This window comes from Pteronotus mesoamericanus, unplaced genomic scaffold, assembly GCF_021234165.1.
Source record: "Pteronotus mesoamericanus isolate MK-2021 breed Mesoamerican mustached bat unplaced genomic scaffold, CSHL_Meso_final contig_182, whole genome shotgun sequence".
Classification (NCBI taxonomy): Eukaryota; Metazoa; Chordata; class Mammalia; order Chiroptera; family Mormoopidae; genus Pteronotus; species Pteronotus mesoamericanus.
Window position 1 is genome coordinate 7002144 of NW_026555078.1, and position 27057 is coordinate 7029200.

At 47.6% G+C, this 27057-nt stretch overlaps 1 protein-coding gene across 5 annotated transcripts in view; it reads left to right on the forward strand.

Moving 5' to 3' along the window:
• Positions 1 to 27057, forward strand: part of FOXN3 (forkhead box N3) — a 352396-nt gene that overhangs the window by 242861 nt on the left and 82478 nt on the right. The window lies entirely within an intron of this gene.

Here is a 27057-nt window from a genome sequence, read left to right on the forward strand (position 1 = left end):
AGTGACTAAAAGTAGCAAGAAGATGCATGCTAAATACTTTTAGAAACTACTTTGGGGTTATCGCTGTTTTGAATATCTGCTCTGTGCATAAGCCAGAGTTGGTGGCGGGCTCCTTAAGGGCCTTCCAGCTTCCTGTCCCTGCTAGCCTGTGTTGATTGGCTGGGTGTCAGGGTAACACACTGACCGAAAGCAGGTGAATTTGGTCGTACCAAGGCTTTAGAACTGCACTGGGCTTACAGTGAGGAGTTCCCATGCATTTTGGTTGGTTTAGAGCAGTTTGGTTGCTTTAAGCCTCTTTTCCTTATAAAAGCACACGCTGAGGGATGGCAGCGGGTGTGAAAGGAGTAGAATATAAATGTGCCTCAGAAAAGTGACGTTTATCTTCAGGGCTCTGGAGTAGCTCAAACAGTTGTGAGAGATGTCACATTTGTGGTGTTGTTCTATAGGTCATGCAATTGCTCACTGTCGTTCTAATGGCCTGTGAAATCGGAAACTTAAGACTTTCTTTGCATTTTTGCTTGGTACAGGGTGAAATTTGGGCAAGGAAGTTTGATTATTTTAATTTTAATGACTGCCATAAACATCCTTAATACTTAAGGAAAAAAGGAACATGCTCCACTTCATACATAATTTTATACAAAAATTCATACATAATTAAAAAAAAAATCTTCCCTGTTCTCCTTTCAAATAGTGTACGTGGAGCGTGACCACAGTAGGCCTTGGGCTTCCTTACGTGCAGTTCAAAGCCATGTGCTTCCTTACTTTGCCTCCAGATCTATAGGGGCGACTGTCATTTGTGTTCGGATTATTTTCAGAAAAGGGATTTTATTTACTTAGAGCATTTCCTTATAAGTTTTACTCATTAAGTTCCACATTGGGTAAGATTTGCTCTAAATATATTAGTTTGGGGTTGTTTTAGGCAAAAGAACGAGGGAAAACGTTGCTAAGTTTTCTGACGTTGAGTGATTTTGCTGTGAGAGCCCTATCTCACAGGTGGGGGACCTTCTCGCTCTCCCTGATAGGGTCAACAATTCTGATGACTCCGGACACCGAGAATTACATGAGTATGGATGTCAGATGCGCATTGAATCCACATCCAATTCATCGCAGCCCATTTATGCCTTTGTACATGTGAAAATCAAAAGGATTTTCAAAAGACTTTGGGGTATGGACAGGGATTTGTTAACTTTTTATCTGTGGTATTTTTCATTGTCTGGATCTGTCTATAAAGTTCTTAAGACACTTTTATCGTGACAAGATTTTGAACTTATGTGCTTGTCCTTTCTAATCAATATCTTTGTGTTCCTTTGGTGGGCGGCCCTGGCTCATCAAGAAGTCGCTCCAGCCCTCAAGCAAACGGTTTACAAAAAGATACAGATGTATGAAGAAGGGGGTCTCACTGTCATACCAGTGGAAGGGTCAGGTAATTAAGGCATGACCTGACTTAATGCTCACTTTTGCATCTTCATACTTGACATTTTAAAAATATGCATACACACCTTCTTTTTTCCTGTAGCAAGCAGGAGGATGTTTTTCAAGAAGTCAGACTATAGGCAGGAACTCTGTTAATAGGTTCCAGCCTCAGGGATTGGGACTCCCTAAAGAGCCCCGTTCCTAGAAGTGGGATGGAAGATGAAGCTTGGTCACTCAGGGTGACACAGGCCCAGGCACCCGCCAGCATCAAAAGCACAGCCGGCTCAATGTGCTGCAGCGGGGAGACCTTGCTGGGCGGAGTGGCTCTCGGGCTGAGCTTACGCAAGTACTGGAGCTGCAAGGGAAGCAGACCTGTCACAATGTGTAGCGGAAAGACTTGCTGGTGTCAGGAGGGTTAGGAGCCTAGGGGCTGTCCCTTTGGGGGAGAATTGACATTTGAGTAAGGCCTTGAAAACTAGGTGGATGGGGACTGTGGACATGAGAAAAGGCATTGCAGGAAGTGGAAACAGCAAGAGTACACAGGCAGGAGAGGATCACGGGAGCCTGGCCATGGGGACGTCCTGTGGGGGGTGCGGGGAACGAGTGAGTCGGGGGACTTTGGGAAAATGACATCACACCCCAGGAGATGCTCAAAGAGAATGAGGAATCTGAAGAGGACTAAATGGAAGTTAAAGTCTACGGCAAGTGGAACAAAATGACATAGCGGTTACACTGTTATCTGGCAGTTGTTTGGTTTACACGCTGTTGAGCAGAAACATAGTACAGTTTTTTTTTTCCAGCATAAAACCAATTGCAAGAATTAACTGGGAGTACTCGAGGTCCTATTCGAGGGCGGCCTGCATATTTTGGTTCTTACAGAATCGCTGGCAAGAGGGCCTGCTGAATCACCTCAAAGTTTTGAGGATAATGGGGTAAGATTTGGTTTGGATTACACCAGGCATGGGTAGTTAACATAATTGGTCATTTCATCAATTCACAGCATTTATTTTAAATGCCATTTAGGCTGCTAGAGACAATTTTAAAATGTGAGCCGTTCTCGTCAACTAGAGAGCACTTCAGTTCTTGTACAATAGAGACCTAGCAGAGTGCCAGAAGGGGACAAACCCATTGTTTCAAGGGGACCCAGGATGGGGCCAGCAGACGAGTGTGGCTTATTCCAGGCCTTGCAAGATTGGCCAGCTGACAGCTGTCTCCAACTGTCCCCTCTGCATGTCTCCATGTGTCTCTGTTTTGGTTTCTCTGTGTTTGAAATAACATTTTAAATTTTATTAAGTCATAATAAATCTCTCATTTTCCTAATTAAAAGGGTAAAGGGTATTATAATTTTACCCCTTTTGAAATTCCCTAGCCCCTACCCTCCCCCAACACACACATACATTTCATTCACCCATCAAACCTAGAATTAGGTGACGTTAAGCATTTGAATTATTTTAATGATCAGTGATATTCCTCATTAAATGCATTTCTCACCCCTGGTCTGACCCTTCATCTGGTCCCTGGCGGCCTCATCCCAGAGCTGCAGATGGCGTCGCTGTTCCTGTTTGCTTCGTGCCTTCTACGGGAAGTGGCCGCACGCCACCCCCGATCTGATCTGCCCTGTTGGCCTTCCTCGGCCCCAGGGCCTCAGGGCCCCCGCGGAGTTTTGTTCCGGGACAAGCTGCTGCCTCTCCAGCTCTGTGCCAGCTGACCACTTGGACCCACTTGCCTTTTATTTCCAGCTCTTCCCTGAGCAGGCACTCCCGCTCACCCGCCCTACCCCGCCCGCGAGCATTTCTGTCTTACCCCTCTATGTGTCTGGCACTGGAAGAGGCTGGAGTTCCCGGCGAGGCCCATAGCCTGCCACCCGCACCGCTTCCAACCCCTTCGGGGGTCAGGCCACACGTCCCCGCCCTTTACAAGAAGGGCTGCTGCAGCCACTGTGCGGTCACTGACACCCTGCCGGCCTTCCTGGCCCTCCCTCCGGCTTCCTTTTCTCTTCACTCCAGGATCGGGCCACTAATTAATATTAAATCCGTTTCTGTAGGATCCAGCGGAATTAAAACAAATTCCATAGTACACATAACAGATATATTCCCATTCACTTCTGACAACCCACTGGATGAGCTAGTGAAAGGGAAGGAAGACGTTCCAGGCATGTTCATCGCACAGAACAGGTCTGTGCTGCCGCAGGCCCAAGAACAGGGAAAAGGAAACCTGCTCTCACACTGCCAGGTGGACGTTGTTCCTTGGAACGCCCGGAGTGCTCGCCACCGGGGAAACGTGTGCGAGGTGGGCAATGGCCGTACGAGGACGTGCTCCGGGGGGCGTGCACGTTTCCCAACTTCTGGGTTGGCTCTGTGCACTTCTTGTCCTGGGAGGACTTGTGTACAGCCCCCTCTGCAAGCCCTCATCCTCTGCCTTAGCGCTGCCAGGCATTTTTACTGCTGAAATGTATGCGGCCCCTCACTTTGGCTGTATTCCATGCCGCGACAGTCTCAAGAGCAAGTACTCAGTCTATCAGGAACACGTTAGAGTGGAAAGAGTGCACTGGATGATGAGTTGGGGGAGGGACCTGGCTTCTGGCTCTGACACGGCCACTCGGTCAACTTTGTGACCTTGGACAAGCCACATCGTATGCCAGGGCGTCATTGTCTGACCTGGGCTTGAAGGAGTGAACTTCGGGTGACTGTTTTCCTGTGGGGTGCCAGCTCTGTTCTGTTCTAGCAACTTCCCTAAAAGTAGGTCAGGATGGATTGGAGGCTTAGCTCCAGCCCAGTGGAAAAAGAATGCTCCCCTCAGCCAGCTGTGTCTGCGAACACATGCAAGGGGAGGGAGGGGGGTGGCGCAAGCGGCCGAAGATCCCGGCCCTCGAACGGGGAGATTCTCAGGGGTCTCCTGGGTTATTATCCACTTGGGCAACCTGAACGCAAACCCTGCCTTAGCTTCTTGGGCAAGTGGCTTCACCTCTCCGTAGGGATAATAATAATGATGCTTGTCTGTCTCAAGGGGGTTTCTTGAGGATTTGATGCATTCATATTAGTAAAGCATTTAGAACGTGCCAAATTCCCAGCCAGAGTGAGTTGTTTGTAATATTTGACAAAACGGTGAATCTTGGAGAAACAGGGCTAACGTCCTTGGGACGTGGTTTCCTGGTTCTGGCAAACACTTCCCTTGTCCAGCTGGCAGGGCAGAAGTCTGGAGGGGCCCTGAATCCTGTTGGATTTAAACGGAGATCTGGAAAGACAGGTTGTACATCTTTTTACGTCAGTTCTCTTATAAATAGGACCGCCTCCCTGAGAGGTCGCAGCAGGTGCGTGGACAGCCACGCTGAAGATCGCAGGATTTAAACCCTGTCAGCTCCAGTTCTAATCCCTCCGTCTCTGGGCACCAGTTGTTTGATCGTCCGTAAAATGGGGCTATGACATGTGTCTCTAAGAATCTTTGTGAAGGTTGAAGGAGAAGGTGAACGTGCAAACGTCCATCCAGTGCAATGCCTGGCACCTCCGAAATGCTTGTTAAAAACGAAGGTTTTAGCCTCTGACAGTGTTTCATGCCTAAGGTTTCTGGTCATTAATCCCGGCTGATATATTCAAGGTGAAAGTTCCAAAACCTGTCCAAGGTGGGGTCTCCCAAACTCCTCTCCACATGGTTCCCATTCTCACTGCCAGCCCCACTGGCGTGTCTTTTCCAATTGAACCAGGAGGGCGCTGCCAGACTCCAGAGTCTGCCAAGGCACTGCCCTCCATACGGGTCCCAGGTCCCAGCTTCTAGGGGGTTTAACCCCCCCCCTTCACTCATTTCATTCACATTTGGTCGCAGCCTCAGGCTCTCTGGCTTCTTTGATCTAATCTGCTCCACAAGCTGACTCTCTTGTCCATTTTGAAAATGAGGCCATCTACCTAATGCAGAAGTCTCCTGATTCTTGCCCTCAGGCATACCAGCCCCTCCCCCTGCAATATAATGAAAAGGAGAAAAAGAGCCCTCTCTATGCTTTCCCCCCAGTCCTGATTGCCTTCTGTCCTCTTTGACCTCGAAGCCCTTTGGATCTTAGGAGGGGCCGTTTCTCTTGGCGTCATTTGTCTTACTGCTCTGCATAGAGTTCTTGATGAAGATATTCATGTAACTATAATAATAAAGTCAGCTGGCTGGTTTTGTTTGCCATCAGGCGAATTTAAGGGGCGCTGTTCAGCTCTTCTATTCACCCACATTCTAGATGGTCATTGAGAACATGTTTTGAGTTTATTTAAAAAGACATAAGGAAAAGCTATTTTTAAAGAAGCGTTCCGGTCGGTTCTGACCTTCCCTGCCCCTTGGGATTCCAGACTTGTGCAATCTGCAGGTACCCCAGCTGCCCCTGTGTCTGCAGCCTGGCAGAGAACCTGACAAAGCACCAGTTGATAGCCAGTATTTTCCTGTCTGACCTTCATTCGTTTCAGCTGCTGTCTCTACCACTGGCTATGGTAACTGTTTTCATGAAAATCCAGTGTTGCCCCTGAGACGTTGGCAGCCCTGTAGACAGAGGCGGGAAGTCAGAGGGGTTGCCTGCCGGCTGGGGACGCGGCGCTGAGAGCTCCTTCTGGACTGTGTCATGAGCAAGGGAGCATTCCTGAAAGGAGTCACTCGCACGCATTTCTGCATTTCCGCACTGCCAGGTGTCCTAAGGGAGGCCTCCCCAATAAGCCAAAAGAGAGTCACACACAGGATACACACAGGGAGGGGGAGCTTATGCAATAGAAGCGAGCAAAGCAAGCACTGGGCACAAAGTCCCGGTCACTGGCAGCATCCCCAGGTGGAGAGATGGGCGTCGGCCTCCAGGCAGGCAGCTGCGGTGGCGGCGCAGGTCTGGTGGCGTGGAAGTCAGGCAGGGCTCCACGCGTGCCCTGTGGTGTAGCCCAGCTCAAGTGCTGGGTGGTCGGAGCGCTGAGTTCTTACAGTCCACAAGGGGTGGGGGTACCATTCATATCAGTGTCCAGATGGAGTCCTTATCTTAGAGTCCAGTTTTGTGGTTTTGGGTGTTCTGAGCCTCTCCCAAAAGCATTTATGATGTTACACCCCATTACCTCAGCCTTGACATAGCACTTGGCGTAACTGTCATGGCTGACAGTGTCTCCACATTGGATTGTTAGAATTGTCCAGAAAGTCTGCTCTGCTCTTGCTCTAGATAGCCAGACATCTGCCACGAAGGTGTGTGTGACCAGACCCTGCTGTTTCAGGGTGGTGTTCAGTAGGGGGTGAGGCTGGGGTTCAGGAGAGGGAAGTCATGGATGGAGAGGGAGCCTGGAAGCTGTGAATCCAGAAATGACCATTGAAATTATGCATATAGATGAGACTCTTGAGGGGCATAGAATAAACAGAGGAAAAGGGTCTATGTCAAAGACCCAGGTTTATGAAAGAGAGGAGCGGTACCTGATAACAAAAGGACAGCAACAGCAACAACAAAGTAGCTTAGCCAGAAGCTGGAGGTCACTGGATGAAGGACACAGAGTTTCAGGAGGAGGGATGGGGCAGGAGCCCCTGCTGAGACTCCAGGGAGGGTGGGGTTGGAGAAAGGCCGCCAGTGGGCTGATGATTAAAATGGCACTAGAGCCTTCAGTGGACAACCACGAATCTGCTGTCTGTCTCTATGGACCTGCCTACTCTGCGCATTTCATGTCAGGGGAATCATACCATATGTGACCCATTGTGTCTGGCTGTATATATTCTTGACATTATCCTTTTATGAATCTTATGTGTAAGTATTGTTACTCCCATTTTGTAGATGGGAAAAATAAGGCATGAGGCAACTTTCCTGCTCAAGGTTGAAAACCTGGATGCACGGTAATCGTTGGTTCAAAATGGCATAAATATATCTAAGCGGTTTTCCACTTTAGGTGTTTAGATATTCTGGAGTATTTTGCAGACTGAGGTTGAAGAGAATCCTGTTATAGTGCTTAAAAACACTTTACAATCAAATGACAAGACAAAAAGTTGGGGAATGAATACTTACGTTGTCTTCTTTCATTCAAGTGATTAAGGTTGTTTCGTTGCTTTTTGTCTGCACACATGACTTTTGTAAACAGCTAACTTTAAGATATTTTAAAGACTGGGTAGAGAAAACAGGAAATCCTGAAATTAGTCATTCAAAGATTAATGTCTATCATGAGAGAAACCTACCCCTTAACTGAATGAGTATGTCATTTGAGTCTATCTGAATTTTATACTATTAGATAGATATATTTTTACATCAGTTATAATTCATCAACAGGAATATCCCCTTAGAGTTTAACTTTTGAGCATTTAAAAGTGTTTTTATTGTCTATTAAATTATATGAGTTAGATTATAAAATGTAAGGATTATACAACCTTCTATCATGTTGTACTATAGGACCTGTTTTTATCAAAGTGCTCAATCTTAAAATACAAGTGCAAAATCATTCCACTTGAAGTCCTGTTTACCCAAGCTTAGGTGGAAGTGTAGCAATACAATGGCCAAGAGCTTTATGATGAAGAAGAATTTTAAAAAATACACTCAGCGTGAGCTGTTCACATTGCAGTTTCAGAAATGAACTTAAAAGGATCCACCTGTAAACTGCAAGCGGTCAAGTCTGTGTTCTTGTTTGGTTCCCTTGACAACTGAAAGGTGTGGCTGAGAACCGCTGAGTAGTACGGGCCACTGTGCATGATAGGTCAGGAGAGGGTGCGTGTGTGCGTGCGTGGCCCTTGCATGCAGGCATTCGTCACTGCTTGCTGTGAGTCTGCAAGAATAAATTTCTCCCTTCCTTTCCCCTGCCCCTCTTTCTCCAGGGTCTCCATCCCACCCAGCCCTCCTTTTGGCCTTTGTAAATGATGGCATAAAGATAAAAGATGTCAGTTTTCAAATCAGACGTACCTGGAATCGTGTCCAGCCTTGCTGCCTAATTGCTGTCATCTTTGGAAAAGTTATGTGAAGTTTTTTGAGCTACTGTAACATACAAAAATACCAGCCTCGCAAGAATTGTATGGTTATTGTGAGGATGAGGTGGTGGCAATCTGTTTAGCATTTATAGCACTTAGAAGGCGCTTCAAGTGGCAGGTGTCATTGCATGACTGGAAGAGGAGAGTGTGGACCTCGGAGCTGGCCAGTCTTGGGTGCAAAGACCAATGTCTGCCTCCCTCCAGCCAGTGACCTTGAGCAAATCATCTGAATGGTTTGAGCTGTTCCTTTCCAGCCAAACAGATAGTAGCACTTCTTGGGATTCTGTGGGAATGAAGATAGCGCATGTACAGGGCTGGCACAGTGCCGGGTGATTATTGAGTGTTCAGGAAACAGAATTCATTACGTTTATGAGAGCATTTTTGCACTTTTTTTTAAGGTTTTTAATACCTTTCTACCCCAAACAACAGTAACGTGAAAAGCCCTTCCTCAGTTGACTGAAGCTATGCTTTCAGGAATATTTAAGGCTGTTTTCAGTCTCCGGAGCGCCTGCTGCATGAAGGCAAATACCCAGGAGACGCCCACAGGAGGAGCAGCATCTGAGCTCTCAGCAGCTGTTCTCACTGACACTTGTGATTGACTGAGATCTTGCAGAAATGTGACACGGGATGAGGAGGCTCCTTGGGGATGGGTTGGGATGGCTTTTGATCTGTTTCTTTCTCCTCTCAGTGTCTCTGAGCCAGAATGCGAACTGTTTGCAAAGATTCTAGACAGAGATGAGACGGAGGGACAGTGAGAAGGAGAGCCTCCCTTGAAGTGGTACAGAACTGCAGAGAAGCATTTAAAGGAGCCTGCCGAACTTGCCCCCCACCTCCTGGTCCCCACAGCACACTGCGTTGGCCCCGCTTTGGGCTCTGATTTTTTTTTCTTTAATGGAGCATTTTCAGGATGAGCTCATTTGTGCTTATTCAACACAAATGATAGTGAGGGGTTAGAACCACAGGTCTGTGCCTGATGACATCTGCCAGCAGAGCTACTGTGACCCCGTGTCATTTCTTACACTTGAACAAGACTGTGAACACATCAGGACAAGAAGCTGATGACATGTAGAAAGGCCAATTCTGTGCTTACCCTTTGTGGGTAGTATTTCTTAGACTCTAAGAGACTTCATTCTTTAAGTTTTGTCAAAGTAGGGAATGGAAACAATTAGGAAGTTTTCGCTTTTACACTTTCACAGCCGCAGCGGGCCCAGGTTGGGGTGCTTACAGGGATAACACGGGGGCCAAGAGCCACATCGGGGCATCGAGGGCGCCCTTCTCCTCCTCTGGGGCCTGCCGTTTGCCCACCCCTCACCCCCAGCTTCCAACAGGTATTCCGGATGGGAGGCGCCAGCTTCGTACAGGAGCTCCCTGCCCTCGGGGATTGCCTGAGGGTCGGGCACATGCCCCGGTCCAGACACTTGACCCGGTCCAGGCACAGTTCGCCCTGGTACTTCTTATCTTGGGTCTGGAAGCTCTGACGGATGTGCTGGCATCAAGAGGCCTATCGTATATGATCAAGCAGTGTACCAGACATGGGACCAAGGCCAGGAGGCAGAGACGAGGAGCCACCGCTGCCCTTCCCATGGTTGGATTAAATGAGCTCGTAAATCCCCCTTTTTACTTTACACAGCTTGATTTGTGGGGGTTTTTTTGTTGTTGTTTTTTGGGGTTTTTTTGGTATGTCCACGAATCCTGCCTAATAAAGACTCTCTAAATGAATGGCATCAGTTAAACTAAATATATATTACTGATGATTTCTCTGTGTCAGCGAAATTCCAACCTCTCTATTGTCCTAAGAGGCCCACTTAGTGGTTTGGCTGTCACTTGAAAGAATATAAGATGACTTGGAGAGCTTTTTCAGAGATGGTGACTTGACTTAAGCAAACAAAGGGACCCGGGGATGATAATATTAATTCTTTCTGTCCCCCAGCTCAGCTTTGCCTCTGGTGGAAATAGGCTTGGAGAGGCTTACATTGAATTCACAAGGTGGCTGTAACCTCTGGTGCTACAAACATCAGCTTTGAATCTAGCATCTCCCCACTGTTCCCAGAAAACATTCTGAGCATCACTATAATTAGACCAGTCTGGATCATGTGACCACCTGGAACCATCACTGTGACCGGAGGGGTGGATCAGTTTCCCCTGGGGGTGGAAACATCACTTGGAAGCACAGGGAAGGATTTGGAGATGGAATGTTCTCCAGATGGAAGTCAGGGTCAGCTCCCAAAGAAGGGAAAAGGAAATGTTCGTTACAGCAGCACAGCCATTTGAAAAACAAAGCCATGGGCACAAAAATGTTAGGTTACATGTGCAAGTACAGGTAGCTTAGTCAGGGGAAGGTCTAAGGCCAGAATGCAGATCTTCCCATTTGAGACCCTTCCAGCTTTCTTTTCAGGATAATGGCCGTCGTCCTTGGGGGTGCAGGACTGCCAAGGTTCCAGGGCACATGGTGGTGTCGGTCAGCTTGATTTCCCAGAGGCCCAGAGGCTGAGTTAACGATGACATTCACTTTCGCTGGCTGGGCTGGGATTACTGAAATGGACTGCCTGCTCCCTTAACGAGGCTTGCCTCATTGGTGCCGAAGCAGAGAGGGAAAATGGGGCACCGCCTCCCCTTACTGAGGAGGAGCCTCGGGCAGCCTAGAGCAGCCAACCTTGGGGTCTTTGTGAACTCCCCTTCGCAGCCAGAGTTGATCTCCAGAGTCCCAGCTTTAGAGTACAAGATACTCAGATGGAGGGTGAAAGTATTAATCAGCTGGGGCTGCCGTAACAAAGTACCACAGACTAGGTGGCTTAAACAACAAGACATTAATTTCTCACAGTTCCGGAGGCTGGAAGTCGAAGGTCAGGGAGTTGGCAAGTTTGAACTCTCCTGGGCCTCCCTTCTTGGCTTGCGGACGGCCGTCTCCTCACCGTGTCCATGCCTGGCCTTGGCCTTGGCTGTGCACGCGCGCGATTCCTCTGGTCTCTCCTTCCCCTTATAGGGCCCCAGTCCTCTTGCATGAGAGCCCCACCCTTACAACCTCATTCAACCTTAAATACCTCTTTAAATGCTCTGTATTTAACTTCAGTCCAGTTGGGCCTTAGGGTTTCAACATGTGAATTTTGGAAGAGACACAGTTCAGTCTGTGACAGTGAGTTACATGCATGTACTTCACAAGCGCTCCTTGCTTTTTCCTGCAGTGTGCTAGGTACCCCTTGAGGTGCCAGGATGGGAGCCTGCACTCTCTCTGGGAGTCCGAATCACTAAAAAGCCTTGATAGTTCGAGCCGTTGCAGAAGGGCTGAGGTAGGGGTGGGAGGGGAGGAAGTCAGGAGCCAGGGAAGCGCTCCCTGAAGCTGTACCACTGGGCAGCTTTAGGCTGCTGGCCCTGTGTCTCCTAAGTCTGCCCTCCCCAACGGGTCAGCATGGTCAGCTGTGCGTTTCAAAATCCCAGTGTTGCTCCAGGCCCTGATACAGAAGAGGTGCCGTGATGTTGGCAGCAGTGGCCCAAACCCTCATTTAGCCAAGCTCACAAACTCCTGAAGCCCACGCCCAAGGCTCAGGCTGCGAAGAGCGCGTGTACAGCGCTGTTGGTCATGTGATGTACGTGTATTCGAAAGCAAAGGGGACAGGGGATGAGCCAGGAGGAGATGGGAAAAGTCACATGTCCTTTTCGGATAGTTGACCTTATCCCTTCCAGTTAAGATGGGAAGATGACAGAAACGTGTTCTGGGCAGAACTGTGGGGGAGATTCTGATCAACGTTGACTCTGAGCAGATGAGGATGGCTAGGTGGGGGCACTGGGGGTGGGTGGCGTGATATGAGTCTTATGTTGAACTAGGCACATACGGAAGGGTGGAGAGCTGAGAACTGACAGTCACAAGCACAGGAAACTGCTCCAGAGAGGTTGGTGTGTCTTGCATCCCCTGCTTACTCACAGTGATGGCGTCAGGGTGACTAGGACTGCAGTTGCCGGAGCAGGGGCTGGAGCTGGAAGCAGATGCAAGGGCTGAGCTGGCCAGGTGTGAGGAGAGTGGTGGACGGAGCAGTCGCTTTGGGTGGAGCTGAGCGGGTCAGGGCAACAGGGCAGAGAGAGGGGTGGTATTAGAGCCTCAGATACCATGAATCTAGAATGCTTTTGCATTTCTCCATTACCCAGTCTACTTAGGAAAAACATGATTAATAATCACATCTTAAATCAGTATAATTTAAAAAGTAATGAAAATCTAGTTCAGAACCAAAATGCAGCCTCTTCAATATCACTTGCTATTTCCCAACTTAATTTTTAAAATTAAAATTAAAAAAAAAAATTAAGACACCGCTAACTAGACTCAAGAGTTGCTCACCGTCCAGAATGTAGTGAGGGGAAGATAAGCTGCTAAATGAGAAAATGGGGTACGTTTCAGAAGCTGTCACTGTGTGTGTGCGCGTGTGTATGTTGGGAGGCCAGGCGGTGAGGTAGTTCTTTTCTGTATAAGGCCATTTAACTGTAAGTGGAGTTTGATAGACATGTGAGTCAATGAACTTGGAGGAAAATGGGATTGCCTAAAATAGCTTTTGTGCTACAAAACTGAGTTTGGCGTTAGAGGGACCTGGCTTTGAATCCCGACTCTGACAATCATTTTCTCTCTCTCTCTCCCCACCCCCGTCCCCCACTTCTCTCCCTCTCTCCCCCCTCCTCTCCCCTCTCCCCCACCCCGTGTCTGTCTCTCTCTCTCTCTCTCTCTCTCTCACACACACACACACACACACACACACAATTACATACATATATAGCTACACATTCATTTACACATTTATGCCACTTGGTCAAATATTCAACCTTGAACTTCTGTCTTGTCATCTGTTAGATCATGATACCACCTACCTCTCAAGAAGTACATGGAATCACATGCAAGCCAGTGCTCCATGGCTCTACCAGGGTGCCCAGCTTGGGCCTGTGTGGCCCCCAGCCAGAGTTCCCAGGGAAAGTGTGAGGAGAAGACAAGGTTGTGGTTACGCTTGGGAGTGAGACGGCAAGTGGAGGAGGGGGAAGGGAGCTCCGAGATGCTGGCTCGGTTATCTGGGTGCTTGTTACAGGGGTAGACTGAAAATTCACCGAGGTTCCCTGGGTATGTTATTTCCATCAAAAGTTTCAAAAACGATCGGGCTACAAAAATTATACTACACCTGCATGATTTCAGGTTTTTCATTATGCACATGTGCTGAACCTCAGAATTCTTACATGATTAAAAGAGATTGCCATAGGTTTTATTAAGTTAATGCTGGGTGAAATACAAAATAACAAGAATTTCTCTCCCAATTCAAGTGTGCTTTATTGCGGCCCGCCGAACCTGCTTGTTATTGATATTGTTAATACAATATTTAGATTCCATTTTGAACATGCCAGCTGGCAAAGATTACTAAAATGTCAATCTCTCCCAAGAGTGGGTTGTTTATTTTTTAACATTCATAACCAGAAAGTTCGGTTCACAAATGTAAGTTTAGATGAATTTGTGTGACTCAACGTGAAGTTAGGGGGAAAAACGAAAACTCTGTAATAAAAACTTTGAGAAGGTCTTTGTCAAAACACATAGGAAACTCATACAAGCTTTAAAATTTTACCTGAACTAAAAGTGGTCTTTTTATTTTTTTTAATCCATTATCATACCTTGATGGATAAATATGTTGGTGAAGTAATTGATTTAGAAGTCATTATTTAAATCTTGGAACTTCAGCGCAAGCATTTTGCTAGTGGAGAAAACAGTTTGAAAAATTTTGAGATTAAAAAAATAAGCAGACCAGGGTGCAGGGGGAGGTGGAGAAAATGGGGGAAGGGAGTCAGAAGGTGCAAACTTCCAGTTATAAAATAAATAAGTCGTGTGGATATAAAGTATAAAATGGTGACTAGAATGAACCGTACTGTATTGCATATTTGAAAGTTGCTAAGAGAGTGGACCTTAAAGTTATCATCAAAAGAAAAAAAATATTGCAAATATGAAAGGTGATGGATGTTAACTAGACTTGGTCAGCATCTCCAAACATGTACAAATGTCAAACCATTAGGTAAAACACCTGAAACTAATATAATGTTATATGTTAATTAGATCATCTCAATAAAACAGAAATGAAAAGTAAAAATAAAAGGAGAGCAGTTCCACTGAGATTTGTAACTTCCAGCTGAATATGGAATAACTAAGGTCGTTTTTAAATGAAAGCACAGATAATCAAGGCGGTGCCTTAAAGGGCGGCTTTACGAAGGTGCCCTTTGGAGCGTTTGTCGGAATGATCAGGGTGTTCAGGAGAGCCTGTTGGGTCCCCGAAGCATTTGTTATCTTCGGTTAAACTCTAAGTCTCCACTTATCAGTCCTTTGTAAATCCAAAGTGGCTAATGCTACCTCTTAACTCTTCCGATCTCATAAGAATGTGTTGTAATTTTTAAAAAACACGACTTAGCATCATTATCATATGCCTAGTCAGACGTGGGTTTTGTCCTGAGTGTCCCCGAGCCAAGGGCTGTGATACGCCCAATTTCCAAGGGCGCGGGGAATCTCAGTTATGTCGGTATTTGTTTTCCCAAAAGAGTTAAGACAGTGTTACAATATGTTTTCCCTTTTTAGTTAAGGTCAGGTGCCCACGTGTTCGGATTTTGACTTAGCTGTTGAATGCACACGAGAGCCTGCCCAGTAAATACGCGTATTTCTGAAGGGCCTCCGTCACTTGTAGCCATTTATACCAGGCTTTGTGGCATCAGTAGTGTGGTCTGTATTTACACCCTACATCAGGGGGTTCAGCGCTTTCCATCTCAGCGGTAGTACGAGGTAGTACACACCCTTGGCTTTGGGGGGCGCATTGTGGTACAAAATTACATTTTGGGAGATTCTTCCTGCTTGTGTTTCTTAACCTGTCTTAGCATATTTTCCCTCTTCTAATTTGTCCTCATCCCCTCATGGCAAATAAGATAAAGTACTTGCTTAATGTTCTTCCATGGAACTGGGTAATTAAATGGTATTGCCTCTGAATTGGGGATCATCATTTCAGTGACCTCAGCAGAGGACCACGAATCACATTGACCTCGCTGGCCTCTGGTTGGTATGTGGTAAGTAGGTGCAAGGGCCAACCAGCATCAGAATTTTGGAGCTGGGAAGTTTCTTAGCTGCCTAGCTGGCCACACCCTCAAAGAACAGGCAAGGAAACCAGGCCCAGAGAGTGAGGGCTTGTTCTGCATCACAGGGCAAATTGGTGGTGACACCAGCCCCTCCCCAGGCCAATGCAACTAGCCTTTCCTGCCATCCTTCCGAATTGGAGCGAACTCCCCTTCTTGGTGTGCCCAGAGATACAGAAAAGGAGAAAAGACACCCCAGACTCTATATCATCATCAAAAGCAGGAATGAGAAACTGGTATTTCTTCTCTCTCTGACTCCAGTCCTGGCCTTGAATGCCAGCTTTTCTGCTCACTGGCAATGTTGTGCCTTTTTCAGGTCTCAGTTTCTTCATCTGGGAAATGGGAAGCAAGCCCCACTATGCTAGGGCTCAGAGGAGGTTTGCGTGGTACTGTGTTAGTGCCTGGTATACAGTAGGCATTCTGTAATTAGAAACTACCGCACAGCCATTTGGTGGATCTAGCTCTTCTTAGATTCCTTCTAAGAAATTGAATGCCCCAGCCAGCCCTCATTTCCAACCCACACTGCGTGTGTGTGTGTGTGTGTGTGTGTGTGTGTATAGGGTTGGCTCAAAGTCCACTGTGTTTTTTCCATAAAATAAGAAACATATTTTTCATTTTCACCAATAACTATTGATTTGGATATTTTGAGTATGTTGGCAACCTCTCACTATTGGCTTCTAGTGGATAGAGGTCAGGGGCGCTGCTAAACATCTTCCAATGCATAAGACAGCCCCACAGCAAAGAATTGTTTGGCTAAACTGTCAGTAGTACAAGAAACTTCGCTAACCACGTTTGACACATTCGATCAGCCACAGAACCATCTCCATACACTGCACAGATCTTTTTTCGTGTTTTTACTTTTCTTGAAATAATAAAGCTCAGTACGCCAAAATTGTGACATATTTCTTCTTTCTTCAATAATAAAATGGCTACACAAAAATTCAATTTTGGTAAGTTTTTTTAATTACACGCTGATAACAATAGCTGTCACAATGCAATTTAACAAAATTGTTTCAAATGAAGACAACTAAGCACTACTAGAGGCATCGTAGGGAGAAAACTAAACAAACTTTTTGGCCAACCCAATAGCATCTCTGGCCCAAAGCCTGGCTGAGGCAGACCCCCACACATAGGCATAAGCCAAAGACTGGAAGGGCATGTGCTGAAATGTCCATTGCAGTTATTTTGAGCCATAAAATTATAGGTTTTTAAAAATTCATTTTATACTGGTTGCAGTAATATGGTATTGGTTATACAACTAAAATATATGAAAGAGTAAAATAACTTACATATTTTATATTCATGAGATTATTGTTAATGGTCAGTTTAGATCTTCAAAGATCAAGCAATGTCTGGGAAAGTGTAAAATGGCAAGTATGAAGCCCTCTCAGCTGCTTAAATATTAGAGAATATGGAAGCTGTCTCCTCCTTGTGCCCAATACATGTGCCTGATAGTTACCGTTTTTTTAGTAAATATGATCCATATCCTGAAATTGTTACCCAAAAGGAATAACTAAGAGCAGTGACAGGAACAGTGCGTCGTCCACACACGCGCGCAAACCCAGGTGCACCTGGTGGTGCCCTCTGGGAGACCTTTGGCTGGTCCCCACCTTTCTGGTGCCAACGGGCTGAGTTAGGGCCGAGACGGAGAGGGAGCCGCTCTGTGTTACCAATACACTGCATCTCCGCCAGCCCAGGGGTCCGCCCCGCGGCGCAGGGCCCTGCTCGGGCTGCCGCGGGGGCTGGACCACCCAGGTTCCTGGCAGCCCCAGGTGTGGTCCTGGCTCCACGCCCAGGAGAACAGGCCCTCTCACAGATACAGGAAAGCTTCTCAGTCTCAGGTAACAATCTTTTTGATCAAGTTTGGGAACGGGTAGTTTTTGGGTAGTGAGTTCAGTTAAAAGCTTGGAGGTAGGTTATGTGGGGACATAGTGTGCAAGCCATTTGGCGTACCCAGGCTTTTTAAAAATGAGTATGTTCGTAAACAACTGGAAAAAACGTTTAGCTGTTCTAAACAATCCCTTCGTATTGTCTGATACGCGAGGCCACAGACTTCTAGGATCTACCATTTCTCGTACACAGTTCATTAAACCAACCAGTCGTGTTTCCTTAAGAACCAGAATTTGGAAGTTCTGCGTATGGATATGCTGGCAGAGGCTGAGAGGCAGTAGGTTCAGAATTGAATACCCAGATTCCTGATTTTGAATGGGTATAGCCATTTTGATTTTTAAAAAATACTTTCCTAATCATAAAACATTTAAGCCCTGGCCAGTGTGGCTCAGTTGGTCAGGCATCGTCCCGCAAAGCAAGAGGCCGCCAGTTCAGTGCCTGATCGGGGGGGCACATACTTGGGTTATGGATTCAGGCCCCAGTCAGGGCACGTACGAGAGGCAACCAGTCAGTGTTTCTCTCTCACATATATGTTTCTGTCCCCTTCTCTCTCCCTTTCTTCTCTCTAAAAATAAGCAAATGCAGTCTTTTAATAAATAAATAAATACACGCATAAATAAATAAATAAAGCATTGGACATGCAGCCCAGGCCTGCTTCCAGATGTTCTGTGACGGTTGGAGCCAGGAGGAAGGTTTCTTGCCGGGGAAGTTGACCCCAAAGCCACAGAGTGTCCTCGGAGCCCTGGTCTCCACGCCGGAGCTCAGTACCATCTGCTTTAGAGCCGCTGTGCTGTGGGGGGCTGCGGGTCAATGGCTACATTTAATTATGTCGCCTAACATCCCACCTTGTTCTAAAAAGAATTTGCCGTGTAACTAGGACTTTTTTTAAAGGAGGTGCAGAAATCAAGACAGAAGTGGGGGAAAGGTAGGAAACCCAAAGTAAAATTACAGGGTAACATTAATATTTAAAATTTATATCACAAGTTCTTTGTTTTGGTTTGAAGGGGAGGGTGGTCAGCCATGAATTTGCCTCTGGGCTTCCCGGTGGCCAAGGCAAAGAGAGAAGCACGGTCCCTTGTGTGGCTTGAAGATTAAAACGGACTCATTACTGAAGAGAGACACGGAGGTCTCTGGTACTAATTTGTCCCCGAGATCCCTAGACCTAGAGAGGGACAGAAGTCCTTAGTGATATAGCAAGATGCAGTTTTCTGCAGCATTTCTTTGAGCAGGGAGGGCAATAGCAGCAAGACATTCAGAAGCCAGTTCTTCAGTGACAGCCCAGGGACATTGCCTTCTTTAGTCTCAGCGACTGTGTCAAACGCCGGGGCCGTGAGATCTGTGACGCTCAAGGCTCCCAGGTGATTCTGATGTACAGACAAGGCTTGATCAACGTTCTTTGAGGCAGTGAGAAATCTGTCACTAAACGAGGTGAGTGACCAGAGCTAGAAACACTGACTTCTTGCTCAACAGGGGGCAACCAAGCAGGTGAGGGGCGAATCTCACAGAGGAAGTCAGTCTAAAGGGCGAGGAGGGAGGATAAGTGACCTGAAAGGACGCGCCTGAAGAGAACTGGAGCATTGCCATTGCAGGCCTCTTCGTCTCCTCTCAGCCCTTCTGCAGGACAGGTTAGAGGCGGAGGTGATAACAGGTTGGAAGGCACACTGTGAAAGGGAATGGAGACGTTCGAAGGTGAGGCACATCAAATACATGTTGAAATCAGGTCCCTTTAAATGAGAAAGTATAAGGTTTAGTAAATGTTTCCCCGTAAAGAGGGCTGCGGCGATGCCGGCCATATCACAGGGCTGCTACTTATTAACCCTGCCTGTTGGGGGCCAGCATGGAGCGTGGCCCCCACCTGCACGGCCTCACTAGAGCTTCAGCCTAGCCCGGGCGGGGACAGGACACGGAGGGCCTGGGCTCTGCTTCAGATCTGCCCATTCCAGGAGAACCCACCAACTGGCCCTCCCTCAGTAGGTGCTAAGGTTTCCTTCTTTTCTCCTCCCTGCCCTACCTTTTCTTCCCTTTTCTTCCCTCCTCCTCCTTCTCTTCCTTCTTCACCGAAACCTTCCACAGAACTGAAATGGGGTAAAACAGGAAATCAGAACATCAGAACTGTCCTGGTAGAACTAAGAGTTGTGGGGGCCAAGAGTTCCCTGGCTCAGCGACCCCCCCACCTCCATTGTCACCCCCCACAGAAGGGCCATGGAGACAGCCTTGTACCAAGACATCACTGCCTCCCCAAGCAGTGGTCCACAGCACCTTGGTAACGTGACTCTAAGCCCCTTCCTCATGGCTCCTCTGTGTGTGCGCGAGCGCGTGTGCCGATTTTCAATCAAGAGACGGATGGTTGGACGATTGTTTCCTATTTCGTTTTTATGATACCTCATTTACTTTCACAAATTAGAAAAACAAATACTAAGCCTCTATTATGCTATCAGGATATGATGCTCAAGGTTTGGCAAAAAATACCCACACTGTTGTCTTTTCACCTGTGTATTCTGAGGAAACGCCACCCCTCAGAGAGCGCCCAGGGACCCTCCGACTCTGCACTGTGCCGAACACCAAGGTTACGGTCAGCCGGAGCTCTGTGACCAGGCGACATCTCACCCCAGGGCCTCAGCCAGAAACCAGCCAAAGTGTGCCAAGCAGTTTATGGTGAAAATTCAACTCCACAGGGAAGCCAGGGGGATTTTGAGAGATTTTCTCATCTAGCCTCCTCCCCCAGGATCGGATTATGCGCAAATTGGTACTTACAGGTGGTAATTAGTTCTGTTCTTAAAAGATTTCTCTAGAGGATAATTTTACTACTTTCTCCAATAGTATGTTTTAACCTGACTTTCTGGATGGAACTTCTTCCCACTTTTTAATTTGAACCTTTCTTCTTATGGTTTAAATACAATTTCTTTTACTTTCATGCTGTGTAAAGAAAAAAACAAACAGCAAAACACCACCTTGAAAATGTCACCCTCACCCTCACAAACACACCCATGGGCCCCATGGAAAGAGCGGATATGTATCCTTGCGTCCATGTGTCCAGATGCGCCCGCAGAAGAATTGGCAGTGGTGACTGATGGAGGCCACCTGCCCAGGGGCCCCTGCCACATACCTGCAGGATGGCTGTTTAGTCTTCCAACTAAACAATGGAGTTTCTCTCTGATCAAAGATAACTAGTTTCTACAGAAATCAAACCTGCGGCCTTAGCGTCATTAATGCCATGTTCTCTTTTGCTGAGCTCGCCGGCCACTCTCACAGCAAACAATCTGTTTTCAGAATGAGCAGGTCTGAAATGAATCACTGAAAGAGTCTACACTACATGGCCTTCTGTAGGTTCAGATTCTTTGAAAAGAAGATTCGCAGAGTTCCCACCTGCTCAGGCGCCTCTTGGCAGGATATCCAGCCATGGTCTCATCACCAGGTTTTTCCTGAATAATGAATGAGCCAGTGTCAAGGAAGTCAGAAATAGAAATCAATAAAGCTAAATTCCACCAACAAGACGCAGCAGAATGATTGAGCATTGAGGCCGGTGGCTGCCAAATGCAGGAACACACATCCTTAAGCTCTCACGCGTTAGGGAAAGAAAAGAAGAGAACGTGTGACTTGGGAAGAGTCGTAAGGGATAAGAGGTTGAGGATATGCCTCACTCCGTTGGAATGAAGCGGGATGGGAGGACAGCCCGATGTTTTTCAGCTTCTTCCCGGCCGGTAGAGCAGCAGCTTGGTGATGCACAAATCTCCTTTGGCCGAGCACCAGACATCTTCATAAATCCTGTGTTTGCAGCTGTGTGACAGAAATAGATCCACACTCGGCCTATTTGTCCTGGCTTCACAGAACATGGCAAGACCGTGAGGTCCGAGAAGGCACCGTGGTCCTGCCTCTGCGTCCCTCGGCGTGAAGCTGTACATCAGCCCTCTGCTCAGACCCTACCCTCCTCCCCCAGACCCCTGGCATTGAATGCGGGAGACCAGCTATTACGGGTTGATTGGCTTTAGTTGGAGGGAGATTGAAGCGTGCTGTGTGGAGAGTTTTGTTAATGCCAGACTACTCATGTCCCTTTGTTAATGACAACAGGCCGGGCCGTGTGGGATGGGTGGCAGGAAGGACAGGGCTGCACTAACACCAGTCCCACCAGCTGGAGGACAAGCAACCGGAATTAGTCCCTTTGTTAAGGGCATCTCAGGCGCGCCCCTTGGGTGAGTGTTCAGACCCACCTCCACCCTGCCCTCCAGACTCCTTGTGAGTCTGCATCATCCAGGGGGAGGGGCCTTGGCCTCATCTCTTACATACATTGTGGCGTCAGAGAGGAAAAGCAGGAGAACCACTTGAGAAGGGTTCTAGGAGGGTGGTGGGAGGGGCCGCTCTGCAGAGCCATCTGTGGATTCTCACAGGGACCTTTTTCTTGAGGACCTTGATGAGTGTCATGTTTTCTTGAAGGTCACAGTATGCTGAGGTCTGAGCTTGGATGTCAGGCTTTGTTGAAGGTTTCATGGGAATCCCGTTTAGAATGCTCTTGAAAAGAGCACTGGACTAGGAACAAGGATTTCTGGTTCTGTCTTTGCCCCACTCTGTCATAGCCAAATGGACATGTGCAGGTTGTGTTCAACTGTGTCTCTGGTCATCATTAGGACGGGATGGCGGAGGGGGGCTTTCTTAAGGTCTCATTGAGCCTCTGTCATTCTCTGTTTGCAGGGATGGACTTTCACCATATTTCACTTAGTTTTTCTTGCAGTTCCCTGAGCCCAGGACTATGTCTGACATGGAGGGAGCCGCCCAATGCAGGGTGCCTGCGTGAGGATGCAGGGTGCATGCGTGACGAGAAGGAGGGAGGGAGAGAGGAATGAAGGGAAGGAATACAGACCAGCAGTGACTTGTCTTCCTGGACAGCCTGTGCTTAACTTAAATACTTGTGTTTGACGCAAATCTACAGAGTTGAAGATCTGGGCAGCTCAGGGGCTGGTGGAGCTAGAAGAGTCGGCATGACTGTGAATTTCTCTAAAAAGACACTTCACAGTGTGCTGTGTGCCGCCACAGGTCACTGTGGGCCAGAACGTCACGGAGCAGCCCCTGGCCTCGGGGAACTTAGCTTCTAAGATCCTTGGAGCTGCCGCAGATGTGCTGTGTTCAGGAAATCCAAATGGAGGAATAAAAAAAGCTCTAAATCGATACAGGAGTGTCATTAAAGCACTTAGCTCTCCTGTGGATCCTCGCTAAGTGCCTCTAATGCATTGTTGGAGGGGAGGGGGGCGCATCAACCAAAGGCCCCTGTTCGCCTTCAGCTGTAGCCGGGAGGGTGTGGTCAGAGAAGGTGGCCTTGAGGGCTCTGGGTCTAAGACGATGAGAAGGACCAGCGGCTCTTCCGGAAAGGCCTCATGCAAGCACAGTTTGTAAATGACCCGCGCCCATGGAGGGGAGAGCCCAGACGGATGGCCCCAGGGATGGAGCTGCAATACTGGCACACAGATGGGTTTTATTTGTCAGAGTGATTTTGAAATTTTGAGTTCATTGCCAATGCTTAAAAAATCAGGGCATTTGATGTAAATATCCAGATTCCTGGCTTCTCTAGACGACAGGGCGATGTGGCCTGTCTTGCCACATCTGGCTGGACCTGAGGAGCCGCACTCTGCGTTGTGCACAGGCAGCATTCTGAATGCCACGCCCCCCGCTCCACCCAGGCACTTGACTTTGAGCCTCTGATGAGAGAGGAAGCTTCCTGCTTCTGTTGGGCGTTATTCCAGGTCTGGGCAATTGAAGCAGCCCCGCAGAAGGTGCGGTACGCGGGATGGGGATGATAGCAGCTAAAACATACAGAGGACTAGGTGCAGCCCCTGTTCTGAGCGCTCTGCCTGCTTTGATTCACTCATCACCACGGAAGCTGAGGGAGGCAGGTGCTTTGCGACCCCGGTATTGGGACCAGGAGACTGGAGCACAGGTTTCGTTATTAGAAGTTGTAACTGCCCAATGGCGTGCAGCTTGTAAGTGGCATTGTTAGGATTGTTTCCCAAGCAGGGTGGCTCCAAGGTTCCGTGCCCTTGACCGATGATGACCATGAACTGTCACTGAGCACTGGTATGGACTGGTGTGTGCTGTTGCCATTGATTGTTGCACAGCTCAGCACAGATGAGGAAATGGAGACTTGGAGAGGACAGAGGTGTCCTCAGGGGTGCAGCTGGAGTCCTGAATGAGGACAGCAGAGTCAGGACATCCTGGGGGATTTCGAGAAGGAAATTGGGGGCTCAAAAAACACCATGGTGGCAAGTGACAGTGATACAGAGAGACTGGCAGGAGGAAGGAGGCAAGACGTTTATTAAAGGGACGCAGGCAAACACGCCTGCACATTCCCTTCCTTGGAAACAAGCATCGAATTGTGGTTCTCTTCTGTTTGTTTGTCAAAAGTTTCTTGGCGTTCTCGCCCTAAAGAATTTGCTCCCACTACCCAAATTTTACCTTAAGAAATGGCTCTGGGAATGAAGTGAGATCTGATCTTTTCTGTGCTCTGCAACCCAGTCTCTTTCATGGGAAAAAGGCTTTTGATCTCCCACGTGGACAGCACTTCAGGGCAAACAGGAGGGCCCAGGCCTAATGAGTGATGAAAACTTGAATGGAATCTCCACTTCAAAGCAGTGCAAAGATGCCAGGCTCTGAGCAGCTTTCCCTGGGGAGCCCCTGGAATTCATGCTTCCAGAACCTTCATACCTCACAGTGAATTCCGGGTTCTTGCCAGAGCCCCCTTTCCACAATGCCCATGAACCCTTCCATGAATACGGCAAGTGGACACCTCCAAATGCATGCTCCCTCCATTATCGGCCCCCTTAGGCCTGGCCATCTCCCATGATGCTGCGATGAGCGCTGACAACCTGGAGCGGCAGGGGAGCCATTTACAGGAGAACCTGGGTGGCCAGAGGCTGACTGATCAGCGCGGCACACCCTTCTCCATGGGGCAGTCCGACAAGATCAACTCGGAGACAAGACCCCAGACACTCGGTGCGTTGGACAGCCCCCTTCCAAGTTCCATCTGCCCTTGTCGCCTGTCTCTATAAAAAGACTGCCTTCTCCAGGTAGATCAGGTGGTTCCCACAGTCCTCAACCTACTATACCTCAGGACAGACGGCACCTTCACGGCTGCGTTTTCCATAACCTTCATGGAAAACCTCTGTGAGTTTTGTGTACTATTTTATACTATATCGGAGTGTCTATTAACATAAGACTGTCTTTACTTTCAACAATCCCCAACTTTTTATGTAACATTGAGGCTCAGATAAAAGGTATCTTTTCCATCTCGTGCTTCCCTAAAAGCTCCACACCCCGTGGGAGGAGCGTATGGCCCACTTTCAGAAGCTCATGCAATAAAAGTCATCCCAGGCCCGCCAGCCTGGCTTTGGTTTGTAGTTTACCATTTCTCAGCTGAGTAACCTTTGTTGAGCCACTTAGCCTCTGTTTTCTCGTCTGTCAAATGGGTATAAGAATCACCACTTTGTAAGGTTGTTACAAGGATTAAAAATGATTATTTCAATGACTAAGACAGTTTCAACCAAACCATACTGCCTGAATTAAATTTTAGCTGGTTTATTCCAAAGCTACTTTATGCCTTTGAATTGTTTACCTTTGCATTTTTATGTTTTGTCCCATTGTTTGTAAATACTTCAAAGTTGAGGACCATGTATTAAGAGTAGGCTGCATTTCTCATAGCACATCACTGGTATTCTGTATATTATATGTGTATAGAAAGGATTTTATGGATCTAAAGCAGCATGTTCTAGCAGAGTACAATGAAAATAACTTAAAAATGGAAAATGTATTTCATAAAGGACATTTTAAGTACTTGGTTAGCTCTGAGCACTTTCAGTATTCAGAGGCCCCACCCTCTGTCATAGCAAACTAACTGGCGTGCACCCCCCTCCCACATTAAACATCATTGTACATAAGCTGTGTAAGACTGGGGTTGTTCTTGACTAGCTAACATAACGTTATTTTTATAGACATTTAAGCAAGCGTGACTTCAAATTCCCAAGGTGCCTCTGGAGCGAGCTTGTTTTTCAGGTCTCACATTTTCCTAGGCCTCCGAAAGCTGGGAGACCCTAAAGCACTAGCAGGAAGGCTCCCAGGCAGAAGGGGTGGCTTTGTGAGTGAGGCCAGTTAGCCTAGGGTGCACTCCGGGCCGGTCATCGGCGTGACAGGGCTGGGGGACACAGTCTGGGAAGCAGAGGGTAGAAGAAGCTGGAGGTCTGATAAGGAGGGAACGGTGGGTTCTAAGGCACCAGCCTGGTTCACGGGTAGGGTTGTTTCGTTGGGAAAACCCCATAAATCTACTACTTTCAGGTCCTATTTTTTCTTTCCTTCAGATGGTTCTCAGTGAAGATTATTTTTTTCCGGTCAGCAGGATGGACTATAAGTGGGTTTGCAGATAGCAGAGGCATCCTGACCGTACTGTTCCCCGTGGCCTTGCAGGGTGACTTGATCCCTCGGGGTCCAGTTCCATATCTGCGACATGTGAGGCTTGGGCTAGGAGCCATCAGAGGCTGTTGTTTTCCATTAAAACTGGCAGGTGGTGTTTTGGAGCCTCTCCAAATTGTCCCATTGCTGCCTGTCACCCAGTAAACTGGAGTCAGAGGTTTACTTGTGTATCTTACTTTCTAAAACAAAGCCCAGTACCCTCAGCCCTGCTCAGCAGTGTTAGCCCAGGGGCCGGCTCATTTGTTCCAGAAGGGGCAGGTAGTGTATCTTGTAGGCTCCACAGGTCACACCGCTCAGCCACAGCCTCTCAGCTCTGGAGTGGCATGCACAGTGCATAGTTATCGATGGACACTGAAATTTGAATTTCATGTAGTACCCGTGTGTCACAAAACATTGGATTTTTATTAACACTTAGAAAACATGCAAAATATTCTCGGCCGATAGGCCATCCATGCAAAAACAGGCAAAGCTGGCCCATGGGCTGTAGTTTGCAGACTTTTGAATTAGTCTCTTCCTCCATTGTGACCACAGGATTTTATTTTAATTCCTATTCGAGTCCTGACTGCCACGGTGTCTTTTATGGCACGGTACTGCCATTGGATTGTGTCTGTTTCTCCTTGAGCGAGCATCTTATGAGTGGGCACTGAGACTTTTCCTCCACAGCCCCATGGTCCCTGGTGTATAGTAGGTGCTTGCTGAATGCTTTTCAGATGAATCATGTTGTAATTATAGATAGCACTTGCAGGATGACTGTATCTATGTGGAACTTCGGAAAATTATTGTTTCGTTTCTGGAACAGAACATTTGCTTGGATAGACTCGTACTGAAATTACAATGTTTAGTAGTATCACAGCGTCTGCCTTGTTGAGTTGCCCTCCTAGCATTTCAAAGGCTGCCATGCTTGTAAGTAACTTCTCTTTACCTGACAGCCACTGTTCAGAGAGTTACTCAACTGAGGAGCACTGGGTCTCAGCTTCTGAGTAAGTGAAGATGCTGTCAGACGGAAGGGGAAAGGGCTTGGGAAAGGGTGATGGAGTGGGAATAGGGACGACAGCAGCCTTGACTGCTCCAGGTGTTCTATAAATGCACCATGTGTGTCCGCAGGAATTTCCAGACACCTTCCTCTCCTGTTGGCAGGCTTTTAAGAGTACAGCCTATCTGTTGAGTCCAGACTCTCGAGAGGCTTATTTGAAGGAGCCCCTGAAATATTTATTTTACCCTTTGTTTGTAATGTTAAGGTAAGAGCTC